The sequence below is a fragment of the Panicum hallii genome, chromosome 6 (genome assembly GCF_002211085.1).
Source record: "Panicum hallii strain FIL2 chromosome 6, PHallii_v3.1, whole genome shotgun sequence".
Lineage (NCBI taxonomy): Eukaryota > Viridiplantae > Streptophyta > Magnoliopsida > Poales > Poaceae > Panicum > Panicum hallii.
Window position 1 is genome coordinate 27,691,350 of NC_038047.1, and position 17,397 is coordinate 27,708,746.

Consider the following 17,397-nt stretch of genomic DNA (forward strand, 5'->3'; position numbering starts at 1 on the left):
TTTGTGCAAGTTACAAACTTAACTTTAACTTAAACTTAACCTCTTTTTTTTAATTTGGAACTTTCAAATTTGAAATAACCCAATATATAATCTTCTCTAATTGGAACTTGTTATCATTCACTAATGTGATATTTTATAATGTCTAATATACAATCAAATTTCTTAATTCTTTTATTAAAAGTTTTGAATCAAATTTTAGTTCATTTCAAATTTAATTTAAATGTTTAGTTCTTATTGCAATAAACTATACCATATCTTTATAAATAGTGTTTTAAATCTAAAACCTCTTTATTTTATGCATGTTTGTGTATTAATTGGATGAGTTATAATATTTGAAATGTGAAATCTTAAATTTAAATTTCACCTTATTTAATTTATTGCATCTCATATAGAGTCAACGACACTCGACGACGGAGACTACGAACTGGTCTTAGGGCAAGACCAAGGCTTTTCAGAAGATCCAGCACAAGTCGTCGAAGGACTAACTGAAGCTCCGAACACGAGTTCGGAAACCTCTAACTCTCCTGCCCCACCCCCACTCCAGAAGGCAAGCCCGGACATATCCCATTACTTTATTTACACTGCAATCTATGCTTATTTATATATTTGCATTAAGTCTAGGAGTTGAAGTGAAACCCTAGATGCATGAATCCTAGGAATCCAATGTAATGCTTCCGAGTCCTTTTCGGTTAGATGCTTCGCTAATAGGACCGGTAGAAGTCGGGGGATTTCCTGTCACTCGCGGCGATATAGGAGTTGCATGTTTACATTCCTGCAACCATATAAGGATGACGGACAGGGTCATGTGCTGTATCATGACCTGGAAGTTTTACCCCTGTCTGTTTCGTTAAAAGTTGATAAGGTCGATATGTGTGGTAGTGGTAGCTAAGCGTTTGAACAGTACTAGCCACATGCCGTGAAAATTTGTAAAGCGGTAAGCCTAGTAACCGATCAGCCCGGCACGTGGGTATATTTCCACCACTCGATCCTTATGTTATGTTCACACGCACCGACCTGTGGGAGTACGTTCTGCAAGGCAGACAGGAATACGGGTTTTGTAGTCGCGCTACAGACGTATGTCCTGCACGCATAGGGTGTGCGTACGGTCCTGCACGTCGCTTGTGGTGGCCTGCCCACAAGCCGGAATGAAAGGTAAACGGTTGCTTCAGAATGCCCCGTTGGTATTCCAAGCGTGTGTGCTAGGTTTACCTTGCAAGGTTAAAATTCGACTCGAATCGTCCGCCTCTCACGATGCATGAGACTGCTTATCCCTTTTACCACATTGAGTAAGAAGTGGAACTAATGATGGATAATCTTGATGGATGATAATCACTGCCTTGCTTGCTTAGTGTAGGTGCTAATCTAGAATAAATACTCAACTAGAAAATGAAAGCTAAAACTTGAAAATAGTTCATACTCTTTGTTACTTTTCAGCTGAAAATAAACCCAGAGCCTTTACAATGCCTTCATGAGTCTAGTTATGGGCTAAGTATACCCAGCTCCGGGTAAGCCTTGCTGAGTATTAGAATACTCAGCCTTGCTAATGTCTGTTTCAGGTATAAACCTACGAGAGTACCACGGACAACCTTGTGTGGCCAACGTCCGTTCCGTTTGGCTGGTCCGTGGAGTGGGATCCGTCCCCGGCCGGCACTGACCCTCCGGAGTAACACCAAGCCCTGGGCTAAGCTTGGTGTTTGCCTTCGCGATGAATGTAGTTGTGTATAACTTTTTCTTCCGCTGCGAGTTGGACAAGCTGTAATGCTTGTCAGTTTGAACATGAGTTGTATAAATTTACCTATCTTTAAACTCGGTTTATAATAATGTATGTATGATTGTAAATTAGAAGGTTGATGAGCTATTCTGTGATGTAATCTCGCCTTCGTGCGAGGTAAACCTGCTTCGATCCTGCTGAACCGTGGTTGTATCGGGCGGAGACCCGACAGACCAAAGGATTGTTCCGTTGAAGTGCGTTAAGCTGATTGCGGGTGTACGGCGATCAATACCGCACTTGAGTCGGAACAATTCGAGCTGTTCTGCCACAGCTGGTATCGGAGCTGTAGGTTTATTTTTACATCCGGAGAAGCTCTTAAAAGGTGTTTTCTAGATAAAAGTTTGTCAACAAATGAATTTATAAAGCACGTTGGATCCGTTAAGGCTGTGCTTAGAACGTAAAGCCCTAAGGGTTTATATGGGAAAGTATCAGGTGGCTAATAGTATCTATATATGTATAGATAGTTCTGACTTGCAGCACTACTTTCTGTCAAAACTTAAATTCCAGCACAATCCAACTTTACTTTCCTGTAACGACATCTACAAACGGAGGTAAGAAGGTAAGGATCCTCAGCCAACTGAGGGAGCTTGGCCTTCCTGTCGGTGATGCGAACCGAACGCTGTTTCTCAAGCAGTGGCCTACTTGAGATGCTGCCAATATACCAACTTAGGTTGATTATATTGGGAGTATATGGTTCGGCGCAGGGTATGGCGATCGCTGTTCATACCCCCGCATTTTGCGGTACCCCCGTGAATACGTTGTTTCGATGACGTATGTTAACGTTGTCTGTACGGCGGTAATTGTACAGATGTTGTTTCTATAGTGAACAGTAATGTTTGGGGACGCTTTCATGTCGTGCTGCCATGAAAGGTTCATGAAATATATATATGTGTATTCTTCTGCAGGTACACTGACTACGCTTACGCTATTAGGATGCGCAGGATTTATCGATTAGTATATATAGTGAGAGACGTATGAATGTGCCACCGGAATTAATTACGTACGTCCGAACATATTCGGCAGTTGTTTTGGTTGTGAGGACGAGTAGTGCGTGCATGCATCATTTGTTAATAAAAGAATTTCATAAATGATGGACCTATTGTTTGTAGTTGGAATGGGATAATAAAGAGCTAAGGACAGCTTTAGGTTGGGTATCTTATATGAAATCTTAGTTTTCCATCTGATTTCCAGCCTTTGCTGTTAACAGAATTGGTTATCTTGTTCTGTTTATCTTGTACTCTCCTAACAAGATAACAAGTTTTACCATTTGCATCCTGGTCGCAGATGGCAGCATCTTCCAATGTTTTCTGGGATCCAGAAGGGCATCTCCACACTAATGCCCTTCATTGGGAGGGTTTTCCCCGCTTGCTATGGGAATCTTTGCAGGCCTTCCATTATACAGAACCCCCTCAGTATGACGCTGTTGAACATTTGGAAGACGGAATCCATAGGGCCCATGTCAGGATGATTATACCTCAGCATCCATTTCGTTCACAATGGCAGCCTATTGAGATCAGCGCGATGGGCTACAGAATTGTGGACACTATCGAAGCAGCGGCCCTAGAAGCCATTTATGCCTTTTGCAGTCAACATCCCGAGGAAGTTGTAGGACAACCTATTGGTTTGTTTGCTACAACAGATCCTGGTGAAGCAGAGCGGGACCTCGGGACAATTCCTGAAAGTTATAGGCTAGAAGGTCCACCAGAAGAAGTAGTGCAGGGGATGAGGCGTTACACGGGCGTGCAGTACCACTATCACATGCTGCTACGCCGTGAGATAGGCCATCTGATTACTGCTGCGCGAAGTCTCCACGGGGAAGCTGCCAGATACTTTACCCAGGCAGATCAACTTCGAGCAGTGGTAATTGAGAAGAATGGAATAATCGCTACGCAAAACGAGACCATCCACCATAGGGAGGATCAGATTAATGAGAGTGATCATATAATCACTCAGCGGAATACGGTTATCGAATTTCTACAGACACAAGTCCAAGATCTGATTCTTGCGGTGGATGATGCTCAAGCCCAGATCGAGGAGTTGCAGCAACCTCCGATTCCTCTAGTTGAACCGGCAGCACCTGAAGCTGAAGAGGAAGATCCCGAGGAGATTGAAGGGGTCTCCGAACTTGATTCTGAGCATGGGGATCCTATCGTCAGTCCCCATCATTCCTCTTCTGGAAGCCAGTCATCAGTGGGCAATTTTGATGACTTTTAGTCATAATTGATAGGGTGGTGGTTTAGATGTAATAAATGTATAAGATGTAACATAAGTGGTGTGTAGAATATCTAGTTATAAAGCCACTCGTTGTATATGTGGCATGTACTTTTGGGTAAAAGTTTGTAACTATTTGAGTGTGCTGATGTAAGATAGTAGCATCTTTATAGTAATCCAAGTCCTGAGTTTCGGTTATCCTGCTCAACATCTGTGTGCCTGTTATAAGTAGATTGAATGGAGCATATGCGTTACATTTCAGTTTGATAAAATGTATATTATCTGAAATTGGAGTAAGATTATGGTTGATAATGGATGTTTCCTTTATTTCAGATGGTTGGAGCCACTCGTGGAACCCCGGAAGGATTCCGGGCAGGACAATCTGGTAGTTCTCAGCAACCACCACCGCCACCTCCGAATTTGGCCGAGGTTATGGCCCGGCAAACTGAGCTTCTAAATCAACTTGTGCAAGCTCAAATGGGCCACTTCCAGCAACAACCTCGAGGCCGAGGTGAACCTCTGTCGGCCAGTTATCAGGATTTCCTCAGCACTCAACCGCCATTATTCCATAAGGCCGATGAGCCTTTGGATGCAGATGCCTGGCTGCGAACTATTGAGTCCAAGTTCGTTTTACTATCAGCTCCATGTTCAGAGGAGAACAAAGTGCTCTTCGCCGCCCAGCAACTTCGAGGCCATGCACGTCTTTGGTGGGATCAGTTTCATGCAATGCAACCCGCCGAACACGTGGTCATTTGGGATGAGTTTCGGACTGCATTCCGGGCACATCATATACCAGCAGGACTCATTGAGCGAAAGCTCAATGAATTTCTAAGTCTGACCCAAGGTACCCGTACAGTTACACAGTATGCACAGGTTTTCAATCACCTGTGCCAGTATGCGGGATCACATGCGGACACGGATGCCCGCAAATGCGATCGCTTCCGTCGAGGCTTAAACACCAAGCTCAAGGAATGGCTGAATTTAGTAAAGGCCAACAATTTCAATGAGTTGGTCAACATGGCCATAACTCAAGAAGACTGCATTGCCGCCCACAGAGCTGAAAAGAAACGGAAGGCACCTATAGGACCGGCAACTTCACAGCCGCCGCGGTATCGGTTGATTCCGAGCAATGCCCCTCGAGCTCCGCCTCGTAATACTTTGCCTGGCAGATGGGTAGCTCGACCTCCCCAACAAGCACCATTCAACCGACCACCGCTGCCACAAAATCAACAGCCGCCACGACAAGGTTCGCGGCCGAGCTTTCCGCCAGCTACTCCAGGAAACAACAATTATCGTTGTTTCAATTGCGGAAGCCCGTCCCACTTCATCAAGGATTGCCCTCAACCTAGGAAATCTTTCCAAGGGCAAACACCTAATCCAAACAACAAGGGCAAGAGGCAAATGGTGCAGGTCCGTCAAGGGAGAGTGAACCTTACTACGCTCTCCGAACTTCCTGAGGGGACACCGATACTAACGGGTACATTTTCTATCAACCATTATCCCGTTATTGTTCTTTTCGATACTGGAGCCACCCATAGTTTTATCAGTACAGATTGTGGGATTAGAGTGGGTTTGGATATTTGTGATATAAATGAAGCTTATAGGATTGTAACTCCTGGTGGTAAGATTTTGTCTAATCAAGTCTGTAGAAAAGTACCGATTCAACTGGGTAGCCATCTAATCAGAACAGATCTTCTAACCTTAGACCTAAAGGGGATGGATGTTCTTTTGGGTATGAATTGGATGGCTCAGCATCATGTGTTCATAAATATTCCTTCCCGAACCGTGAGAATAAATTCACTTGAGAGTGAGTCAACCATTCTCTATCTTCCACAACAGCAACACTTTACCCCTTGTACTTATGCTACCACTGGGGTTAAGTTAAAAGATATCCCTGTCGTCTGTGAATATCCAGATGTTTTTCCAGACGATTTACCTGGAATGCCTCCAGATAGGGATATTGAGTTCATTATAGAACTCCAACCTGGTACAGCCCCTATCTCTAAGAGACCTTACCGTATGCCTCCTAATGAGTTGGCTGAATTAAAAATTCAACTCCAAGATCTCTTAGACAAAGGCTTCATTCATCCAAGTGCATCACCATGGGGTTGTCTAGCCTTATTTGTGAAAAAGAAAGACAATAGCTTGAGGCTATGTGTGGATTATCGTCCTCTCAATGCAGTGACCGTCAAAAATAAGTATCCTCTACCCCACATTGATATCCTCTTTGATCAGTTAGCCGGAGCCAAGGTGTTCTCGAAAATAGATCTTCGTTCCGGCTACCATCAAATTAAGATTCGTCCCAGCGATATTCCCAAAACAGCCTTCTCTACCAGATATGGCCTATATGAGTATCTGGTTATGTCGTTTGGTCTCACCAATGCCCCAGCATATTTCATGTACCTTATGAACTCTGTCTTCATGCAAGAACTCGACAAATTTGTCGTAGTTTTTATCGATGACATCTTAATCTACTCTAAAAACCCAGAAGACCATGCTCAACACCTCCATGTCATCCTTCAACGATTAAGAGACCATCACCTGTACGCCAAATTCTCTAAATGTGAGTTTTGGCTTGATACAGTCAAATTTCTAGGCCATACCATCTCTGGTGACGAAATCTCCGTCGATCCCAGTAAAGTACAAGAAGTGATGGATTGGAAATCCCCAACCTCCGTCCATCAAATTCGTAGTTTTCTCGGTCTAGCTGGCTATTATCGCCGTTTCATTCTTGACTTTTCCAGAATAGCCAAACCTATGACCGAACTACTAAAGAAAGGTGTGAAATTCTCCTGGGATCAAAAATGCGAAAATGCATTTCATATCCTTAGAAATCATCTTACGACTGCACCAGCCTTAGCTCAACCAGATGTCTCAAAACCTTTTGACATCTACTGTGATGCATCGGGAACTGGACTTGGATGTGTACTTATGCAAGACAACCGAGTAATTGCATATGCATCATGAGCACTTAGGGTTCATGAACAAAACTACCCTACTCATGATCTTGAGCTTGCAGCCGTAATTCATGCCCTAAAGATCTGGAGACATCATTTGATGGGCACGAAATGCCACATTTATACTGATCATAAAAGCCTCAAGTACATCTTTACCCAGGCAGATCTAAATATGAGGCAAAGACGCTGGCTAGAACTTATCAAGGATTATGATTTAGAAGTGCATTATCATCCAGGCAAGGCCAATGTCGTTGCAGATGCCCTTAGTCGCAAAGCGCATTGTTCATGCCTATCCATTGAAGCATTCGACGAAACTCTTTGTTGGGAAATGAGTAAGCTCAACCTAGAGATCATCTCTCAAGGTGACTTAAACCATCTTTCGGTTGAAGCCACACTTAGAGATAACATTGTTCTAGCGCAACAGCGTAATAAAGGGGTCAGAATCATTAAACAGAAGTTAATACAAGGAGAAGGAAAGTATAAATGCTTCCGAGTAGATCCTGAAGGAGTATTATGGTTCAATGAACGTATTGTTGTACCTAAGGTCCATAAACTCCGTAAACAAATAATGGATGAGGCCCACCTGTCTAAATTCTCTATACACCCTGGTAGTACGAAAATGTATCAGGATCTGAAACAGAATTTTTGGTGGACTCGTATGAGACGGGAAATTGCCAAATATGTATCGGAATGTGATATCTGCCAAAGAGTCAAAGCCAGTCATCTGAAAACTACTGGTATCCTCCAACCTCTATCCATTCCCTCGTGGAAGTGGGAGGATATCAGTATGGACTTTATTGTTGGCTTACCCAACACATCTCGGAAGCATGACTCTATTTGGGTAATCGTTGATCGATTAACCAAGATTGCACATTTCCTTCCTGTGCATACTACGTATATTGCCAAGAAATATGCTGAGATCTATCTAGATCAAATTGTTCGACTTCATGGAGTACCTAAAACGATCATTTCTGATCATGGAGCACAATTTGTTGCTAGGTTCTGGGAACAACTCCATGACGCTCTTGGGACGAAATTAATTCGAAGCTCCGCCTATCATCCTCAGACGGATGGGCAAACTGAGCGAATAAACCAGATTCTGGAAGATATGCTCAGAGCTTGTGTACTCCAATTTGACAAAAATTGGGATAAATACTTGTCACTAGCAGAATTCTCTTATAATAATAGCTATCAGACAAGTATTAAGATGGCCCCATTTGAAGCATTATACGGTCGCCGATGCCGAACTCCTTTGAATTGGTCACAAACCGGTGAGCGTAAAATTTTTGGACCCGATCTAGTCATAGAAGCAGAAGATAAGGTCAGGCTTATCCAGAACAATCTAAAGACCGCCCAATCCCGACAGAAAAGCTACGCGGATATACGAAGAAGACCATTGCAGTTTCAAGTCGGAGACTTCGTATATCTTCGAGTATCTCCTACCCGAGGTGTTCAAAGATTCGGTGTAAAAGGAAAACTTGCTCCTCGATACATCGGACCCTTTAAAATCCTTGAGATCTGTGGACCTGTAGCTTACCGTCTCCAACTCTCACCTCAATTAGCGGCCATCCATAACATCTTTCATGTATCCCAACTCAGAAAGTGTGTTAAAATCCCCACCGAGATCATCGATTCTCAAGCTATCGAAATCGAACCAGATCTGACCTATACAGAACATCCAATCAGAATCCTAAACACTAAAGAGAGAAGCACCAGAAGAGAAACCGTCAGAATGTAAAAAGTTCAATGGAACCATCACACGGAAGAAGAAGCAACATGGGAAACTGAATCTTATCTCCAGCATAACTTTCCCAATTTCTCCCAAACCAATCTTCGAGCTTGATCTTCTTATCCTATCCTGCTTCGGAATCTCGGGACGAGATTCTTTTTAGGGGGGAAGGCTGTGACACTCAGGTAATTAGCTTGGTCACATAATAGAGTTTTGGTATGCTTGTATGTTCAAAGTATGGCAAATGAGTATTTTATGTATGCAATATTGTGGGAGAAGTGTTGTTTATGTAATTAATATTAACTAAAAGTCCTTTTATGCAAAATAGGTGGAGATGGGGGAAGAGTTTAAAAGCATAAGAGTTAGTTTGCAAAAAGTGATATCTGTGGTTAAATTGCGAAAATATATATGAAATTACCATAGGGTATATGTGTAAAAGTAATCTTACTTATGGATTTACATAAAATGTGAAATTATTACTAAGTCTATTTTATCTCCAAAACTATTGCTCAAATGAAGATGAACCTTAAAGAGAAGTTGTAGAGTTTGAAAAACCATGCACTTTTACTTTTTGGACCATCTTCATTTGAGCACTGGTTAAAAAGTTGCAAGTCCTTTGCAGTAAGGTCCCTGCCCTTCTCTGATTTCACAGATCAGTCCCTGGTTCAGTTCTCCCCCCTTTCTTCCTCCTGGCGTCTCTGCTTCTCCCCCCTGCTCTACCTCCCTGGTTCCTCTGCCGCCGGCGTAATGCGCCGCCCTTGGTCACCGCCGGCCACCTCCTGCTCTCCCCGCTCACGCGTCACCCTCCTACCCTCTCACCGCTCTAGCCCTCTGCTGCTGGCACCCTCCCCCGAGCGCCACGTTCCCCACTGGCTGCCAGCACCGCACGCCGGAGTTCCTGCCGTCGCCGCAATACCCCTGTGGGCGTGCCTTATCCCTCCCTCTCTTCTGCTCCGTGGCAACAGCAACTCCCAGCCACCCTGTTTCTTTCGCTTGTTCACTGGCCAAACCCCTGCCCCGCCTGTTTCTTTCTCTTCTTCTTCCCTGCCTCACCGGAGCCGCCCGCACTCCTCACCGGCATACACCGCAGTCACTTCATCTCGCCCAAATCCCGTTGACACAGAGCTTCCCCACCTCCTCCCCTTGCTCCACGTCGTGATCCAAACCAGCCCCGACCCCTCCTCCCGCCGGATTTGCTCCACCCCGAGCCGCCCCTCCATTGGCGCCGCCGAGCTCGGCTCCACCGTCGACAGCCCGTCTCGCCGCCTCTCCGACCAAGCCACGTATGGAAATAGTTCCCCCGTGCTCCAGTATTGCTCGTGCGTGCATTACTTCTCCTTGTTCGCCGGCCGTTCACCGGGAACGGCGTTGCGCCGCTACGGCCGCCGCCCCTTCTCGCCGACGGCCGGATTTCCTTTCTGTCAGTTGGACCCCGCCTTGCCCAACGTGTTCTTCTTTTCCTCCTGGTCGTGCTTGACCGGCCCCTCACCACCGGCGACCTCGCCGCCGGTGGGAACGCACCGGAGGCCGAGCCTCCAGCCGTGTCGAGGCCGGGCAAGGGCCTGTTCGTAAGAAGGAAACATCTTTCAGGGACCCCAGTGCAAAATATTCAAACCCCCCCCTAGAGTGTCTATTATTTCATGTGTGTAAGTTTGCTGCTTTGTAAAATCCATAACAATTCACAGAAAAATCCAAAAATGACAAAACTAGTTTTGTTAGAAACTAGATTTCAAACTCTATCACTTTTGTTAATAGAGTTTAGTTTGAAACAAAATATTTCTACCTGTACTTTAAATCTAAGATTAAGGGGTAATGTACACTTAACCTTATCATTTCATGTTTGGTTACTTATGAAGTTGGGCATAAATGCTCTATGAACTCTAAATAACTTTGTGCAAGTTACAAACTTAACTTTAACTTAAACTTAACCTCTTTTAATTTGGAACTTTCAAATTTGAAATAAACCCAATATATAATCTTCTCTAATTGGAACTTGTTATCATTCACTAATGTGATATTTTATAATGTCTAATATACAATCAAATTTCTATAATCTTTTATTTAAAAGTTTTGAATTCAAATTTTAGTTCATTTCAAATTTAATTTAAATGTTTAGTTCTTATTGCAATAAACTATACCATATCTTTATAAATAGTGTTTTAAATCTAAAACCTCTTTATTTTATGCATGTTTGTGTATTAATTGGATGAGTTATAATATTTGAAATGTGAAATCTTAAATTTAAATTTCACCTTATTTAATTTATTGCATCTCATATAGAGTCAACGACACTCGACGACGGAGACTACGAACTGGTCTTAGGGCAAGACCAAGGCTTTTCAGAAGATCCAGCACAAGTCGTCGAAGGACTAACTGAAGCTCCGAACCCGAGTTCGGAAACCTCTAACTCTCCTGCCCCCACCCCCACTCCAGAAGGCAAGCCCCGGACATATCCCATTACTTTATTTACACTGCAATCTATGCTTATTTATATTATATCTTGCATTAAGTCTAGGAGTTGAAGTGAAACCCTAGATGCATGAATCCTAGGAATCCAATGTAATGCTTCCGAGTCCTTTTCGGTTAGATGCTTCGCTAATAGGACCGGTAGAAGTCGGGTGATTTCCTATCACTCGCGCGATATAGGAGTTGCATGTTTACATTCCTGCAACCACTATAAGGATGACGGACAGGGTCATGTGCTGTATCATGACCTGGAAGTTTACCCTGTCTGTTTCGTTAAAAGTTGATAAGGTCGATATGTGTGGTAGTGGTAGCTAAGCATTTGAACAGTACTAGCCACATGCCGTGAAAATTTGTAAAGCGGTAAGCCTAGTAACCGATCAGCCCGGCACGTGGGTATATTTCCACCACTCGATCCTTATGTTATGTTCACACGCACCGACCTGTGGGAGTACATTCTGCAAGGCAGATAGGAATACGGGTTTTGTAGTCGCGCTACAGACGTATGTCCTGCACGCATAGGGTGTGCGTACGGTCCTGCAAGTCGCTTGTGGTGGCCTGCCCACAAGCCGGAATGAAAGGTAAACGGTTGCTTCAGAATGCCCCGTTGGTATTCCAAGCGTGTGTGCTAGGTTTACCTTGCAAGGTTAAAATTCGACTCGAATCGTCCGCCTCTCACGATGCATGAGACTGCTTATCCCTTTTACCACATTGAGTAAGAAGTGGAACTAATGATGGATAATCTTGATGGATGATAATCACTGCCTTGCTTGCTTAGTGTAGGTGCTAATCTAGAATAAATACTCAACTAGAAAATGAAAGCTAAAACTTGAAAATAGTTCATACTCTTTGTTACTTTTCAGCTGAAAATAAACCCAGAGCCTTTACAATGCCTTCATGAGTTTAGTTATGGGCTAAGTATACCCAGCTCCGGGTAAGCCTTGCTGAGTATTAGAATACTCAGCCTTGCTAATGTCTGTTTCAGGTATAACCTACGAGAGTACCACGGACAACCTTGTGTGGCCAACGTCCGTTCCGTTTGGCTGGTCCGTGGAATGGGATCCGTCCCCGGCCGGCACTGACCCTCCGGAGTAACACCAAGCCCTGGGCTAAGCTTGGTGTTTTCCTTCGCGATGAATGTAGTCGTGTATAACTTTTTCTTCTGCTGCGAGTTGGACAAGCTGTAATGCTTGTCAGTTTGAACATGAGTTGTATAAATTTACCTATCTTTAAACTCGGTTTATAATAATGTATGTATGATTGTAAATTAGAAGGTTGATGAGCTATTCTGTGATGTAATCTCGCCTTCGTGCGAGGTAAACCTGCTTCGATCCTGTTGAACCGTGGTTGTATCGGGCGGAGACCCGACAGACCAAAGGATTGTTCCGTTGAAGTGCGTTAAGCTGATTGCGGGTGTACGGCGATCAATACCGCACTTGAGTCGGAACAATTCGAGCGGTTCTGCCACAGAAATCACTCGACTTTTACCGGCCCTATTTAGCAGAGCGTCTATGCGATAAGGACTCGGATACAATACATTGGATCCCTAAGATTTTATGCAACTAGGGTTTCAATTCAACTTCTAGACGTAATGCAAGATATATAATATAATAATGAAATTGTAATAAATTGAAATACTGGGGTATGCATCGGGGCTTGCCTTCTTGAGTGGGGTTGGGGGCAGGAGTGTCAGAGACTTCCGAACTTTAGTTCGAGGCTTCAGTTAGATTCTCGGTGACGTTTATCGGGTCTTCAGAAAACCCTTGATTTTGTTCCAGGACTAGCTCGTAGTCTCCATCGTCGTGTGTCATTGAGTTTACATGATATGCAAAAATTTAAGTGAGATGGTGTTTGAGTTTAAGATTTGATTTCACAATAAAGTTGCAATCCAACAAATTAACACATAGGAACTCATGAAATAGGGGGTTTAATCTTAAGTTATAACTTTTATTTAAGTTATGCTTATAGTATTGGAATTTCTGAAAATAGAAATTAAAACATTTGAATTTGAATTCAAACCTCAAGTTTAAATTCAAATCTTAGATAAAGAGAATTATAAAGTCTTAAAAATCTAATTATGAGTATATTAGATTATGGTAAAAAGATCTAAATAAATAAGCTTTAGGAATATGCTTAACTAAATTCAAACCATTTCAAATTGATTTGCCTAAGTTCAAAAGAACTTAAACTACAAAATAATACTGGGCTTGAAACTTTTACACAAGCTTATACATGATCTAAGGATACTACCTACCAAAAATATTAAGAAGCTAAGCTTGTATGCAAGAGTTATGTACAAAATACCTCTTTTACTTAGATTTAAAATAGATTAAAAAGTATTTAGTTTCAAACCAAACTTCATTAATAAAAGTTGTAGAGTTAGAATTCTAGTTTGCAACAAAACTAGTTTGGCAATTTTTGGATTTTTCTACAATTTGCTATGAATTTTACAAGTCAGCATCCTGCTCACATAAAATAACAAAACCATTAGGGGGTCCTTAGTCTTTTTGCGCCTGGGTCCCTAGAACAAGAAATCTATTCGCACATGTACCCCTGCTAGGCGCCGACGGCGGCCGGCCGATCAGCTCCGGCAGGTTCCCACCAGCGGCAAGGTCACCGGCGGGGAGGAGCTGGCTGGGCACAACCTATGGGACGTGGGGAGTTAGTTGGAGGGGGTTGTGCTCGATGGGTAGGGGCAGAGCATGGCCGGCGGCGAGGAGGGGAGGCGGCCGTGTCAGGGTACCGGCGTTCCCGGCGAGGGACCGGTGAACATGGGCAAGTAAGGCGTGAACGAGCACCAGTGAGCTGCGAGGGTTCGGCCTGAGTACCTAGATGAGCTGGAGGTCGAGCGAAAGGGGGTTGTCGATGACGAGGCGGCGCGCGGGCATCTTCGGTGAGGGCCGGCACAGGGTCGGAGCAATTCTGGCGAAGGAGGGCCGGGAGCTGGACCAGATCAGGTCGGGGAGCTAGCGAAGGAGGTTAGGAAGCGGTGGGCAGCTGGAATTTGGGCGGGGTGGAGCGGTTGTGGCGAATTCCGATGAGGAGCGCGGGGCGAGCTTCGGTGGCGCGAGGAGGAAGAAGAGGAAACAGGCGAGGAAATGGGGTTTGGGTCGGGCTTTATAGGAATGCATTGGTTCGTAGAAGAGAGGGAGAGGGAGAGTGGTCAAGGGATCGGGCTCAGGACAGCGGGCGGCGCCGGCGTGCCCTTCGGGTGCGTGGCAGCCGGTCGGCACCGGCGGCCCGACGTGGCTGAGCGGGGGACAGCCACCTGGGGCAGCGCGGGAGGTGGAAGGATGGGTGGGGCGACGCGTGGAGCAAGATAAGGGCGGCGCAGACCTGCAGGTGCTCGGGGGCAGCCGGCAGCAGAGATCACGCGCGCAGCAGAGAACAGAGGAGATCGGGGACTCGAGGAAGACTATGGAGGACCTAGGTGCAATATCAAAGAAATGCAGGGACCCTACTGTAATGATCTAATAACTTTTAAACCAGTGCTCAAATGGAAATGGGCCCAAAAGCAAAAGTGTATGGTTTTTCAAAATCTACAACTTTTCTTTAAGGCTCATTTGCAGAAGAGCCAAGGATTTGCAATTAATTTGAAACTTAACAAGATTTCCAAACTTTACATAAATCCTATTTTAAAACTACACTACATATATATCCTATGTGTAGTTTCACCTACATTTGTGATTTAAATACAAGTTTTTTGACTTTTGCAAAACAACCCTAAAAATGAATGATCAAGTCCGGAGGTTGGCTTGGAAGAAGTCTGGGAAGTTATGCTGAAGATAAGATTCGGTTTCCCATGTTGCTTCTTCTTCTGTATGATGGTTCCACTGAATCTTGAACATTCTAATGGTTTCCCTTCTAGTGCTTCTCTCTTTAGTGTCTAGCACTCTAAGTGGATGTTCTGTATAAGTCAGATTAGGTTCGATTTCGATGGCTTGGGAATCAATGATCTTGGTAGGAATCTTGATGCATTTCCTAAGTTGAGACACATGAAAGATGTTATGGATGGCCGCTAAATGAGGAGGAAGTTGGAGACGGTAAGCTACGGGTCCACAGATTTCAAGGATTTCAAAGGGTCCGATGTATCGAGGAGCAAGTTTTCCTTTTACGCCGAACCTTTGAATACCTCGAGTAGGAGATACTCGAAGATACACGAAGTCTCCGACTTGATACTGCAATGGTCTTCTCCGTATGTCAGCATAGCTTTTCTGTCGAGATTGGGCTGCCTTTAGATTGTTTTGAATAGTCTTTACTTTTTCCTCTGCTTCAGTGACAAGGTCCGGTCCAAAGATCTTTCATTCGCCGGTTTGTGACCAACTTAGGGGAGTTCGACATCGGCGACCGTACAATGCTTCGAATGGGGCCATCTTAATGCTTACTTGATAACTATTGTTGTAAGAGAATTCTACCAGCGATAAACATTTGTCCCAGTTCTTGTCACACTGAAGGAAACAGGCTCTAAGCATATCTTCCAAAATCTGATTTATCCTTTCGGTCTGTCCATCTGTCTGAGGATGATATGCGGAGCTTCGAATTAACTTAGTTCCAAGAGCATCTTGAAGTTGCTCCCAGAACCGAGCGACAAATTGTGATCCACGATCAAAAATTATCGTCTTAGGTATTCCATGAAGACGAACAATTTGATCCAGGCAAATCTCGGCATACTTCTTGGCTTTATATGTAGTATGCACAGGAAGGAAATATGCAGTCTTGGTTAATCGATCAACGATTACCCAAATTGAGTCATGTCTTAGAGAAGTGTTGGGTAAGCCAACAATAAAGTCCATACTGATATCCTCCCACTTCCAAGAGGGAATAGGTAGAGGTTGAAGAATACCAGCAGTTTTCAGATGACTGGCTTTGACTCTTTGGCAGATATCACATTCTGAGACATACTTGGCAATTTCTTGTTTCATATGAGTCCACCAAAAGTTTTGTTTCAGATCCTGGTACATCTTCGTACTGCCAGGGTGCATAGAGAATTTGGACAAGTGGGCCTCGTCCATTATCTATTTATGGAGCTTATGGTCCTTGGGTACAACGATACGTTCGTTGAACCATAAAACTCCTTCTAGATCTACTCGGAAGCACTTATACTTTCCTTCTCCTTGTGTTATTTTCTGCTTAATGATTCTAACTCCTTTATTGCGCTGCTGAGCTAGAACAATACTATCCCTAAGTGTGGCTTCAACTGAGAGATGGTTTAAGTCACCTTGGGGAACAATTTCTAGATTAAGCTTTCCTATTTCCCAGCAGAGAGTTTCGTTGAAAGCTTCTACAGATAGACAAGAACAATGTGCCTTACGACGGAGTGCATCCGCAACGACATTGGCCTTGCTTGGATGATAGTGTACTTCCAATTCATAGTCTTTGATAAGCTCTAACCAGCGTCTTTGCCTCATATTCAGATCTGCCTGCGTAAAGATGTACTTGAGGCTTTTGTGATCGGTATATATATGAGACTTCGTACCATCAAATGATGTCTCCAGATTTTAAGTGCATGAATGACAGCTGCGAGTTCAAGATCATGGGTAGGGTAGTTCTGTTCATGAACCCTGAGTGCTCGTGATGCATATGCAATTACTCGGTTGTCCTGCATAAGCACACAACCAAGTCCGGTTCCTGAAGCATCACAATAGATATCAAAGGGTTTTGACACATCTGGTTGAGCTAAGACTGGAGCAGTTGTAAGATGGTCTCGGAGAATGTGAAATGCGTCTTCGCACTTTTGATCCCAAGAGAATTTAACACTTTTCTTTAGTAGTTCGGTCATAGGCTTAGCTATTCTAGAAAAGTCAGGAATGAAACGACGATAATAGCCAGCCAGACCAAGAAAACTACGGATCTGATGGATGGATGTGGGAGGTTTCCAATCCATCACTTCTTGTACTTTACTGGGATCTACAGATATGCCATCACCAAAGATGGTGTGGCCCAGAAATTTCACAGTATCTAACCAAAACTCGCACTTAGAAAATTTGGCGTACAAATGGTGGTCTCTTAATCGCTGAAGAATGACATGAAGATGTTTGGCATGATCTTCTGGATTTTTGGAATAGATCAAGATATCATAATTGAAGACCACAACAAATTTGTCGAGTTCTTGCATGAAGACAGAATTCATGAGATACATGAAATATGCTGGGGCATTGGTAAGACCAAACGACATGACTAAGTATTCATATAAACCATACCGAGTGGAGAAGGCTGTTTTTGGAATGTCACTTGGCCGAATCTTAATTTGATGATAGCCGGAACAA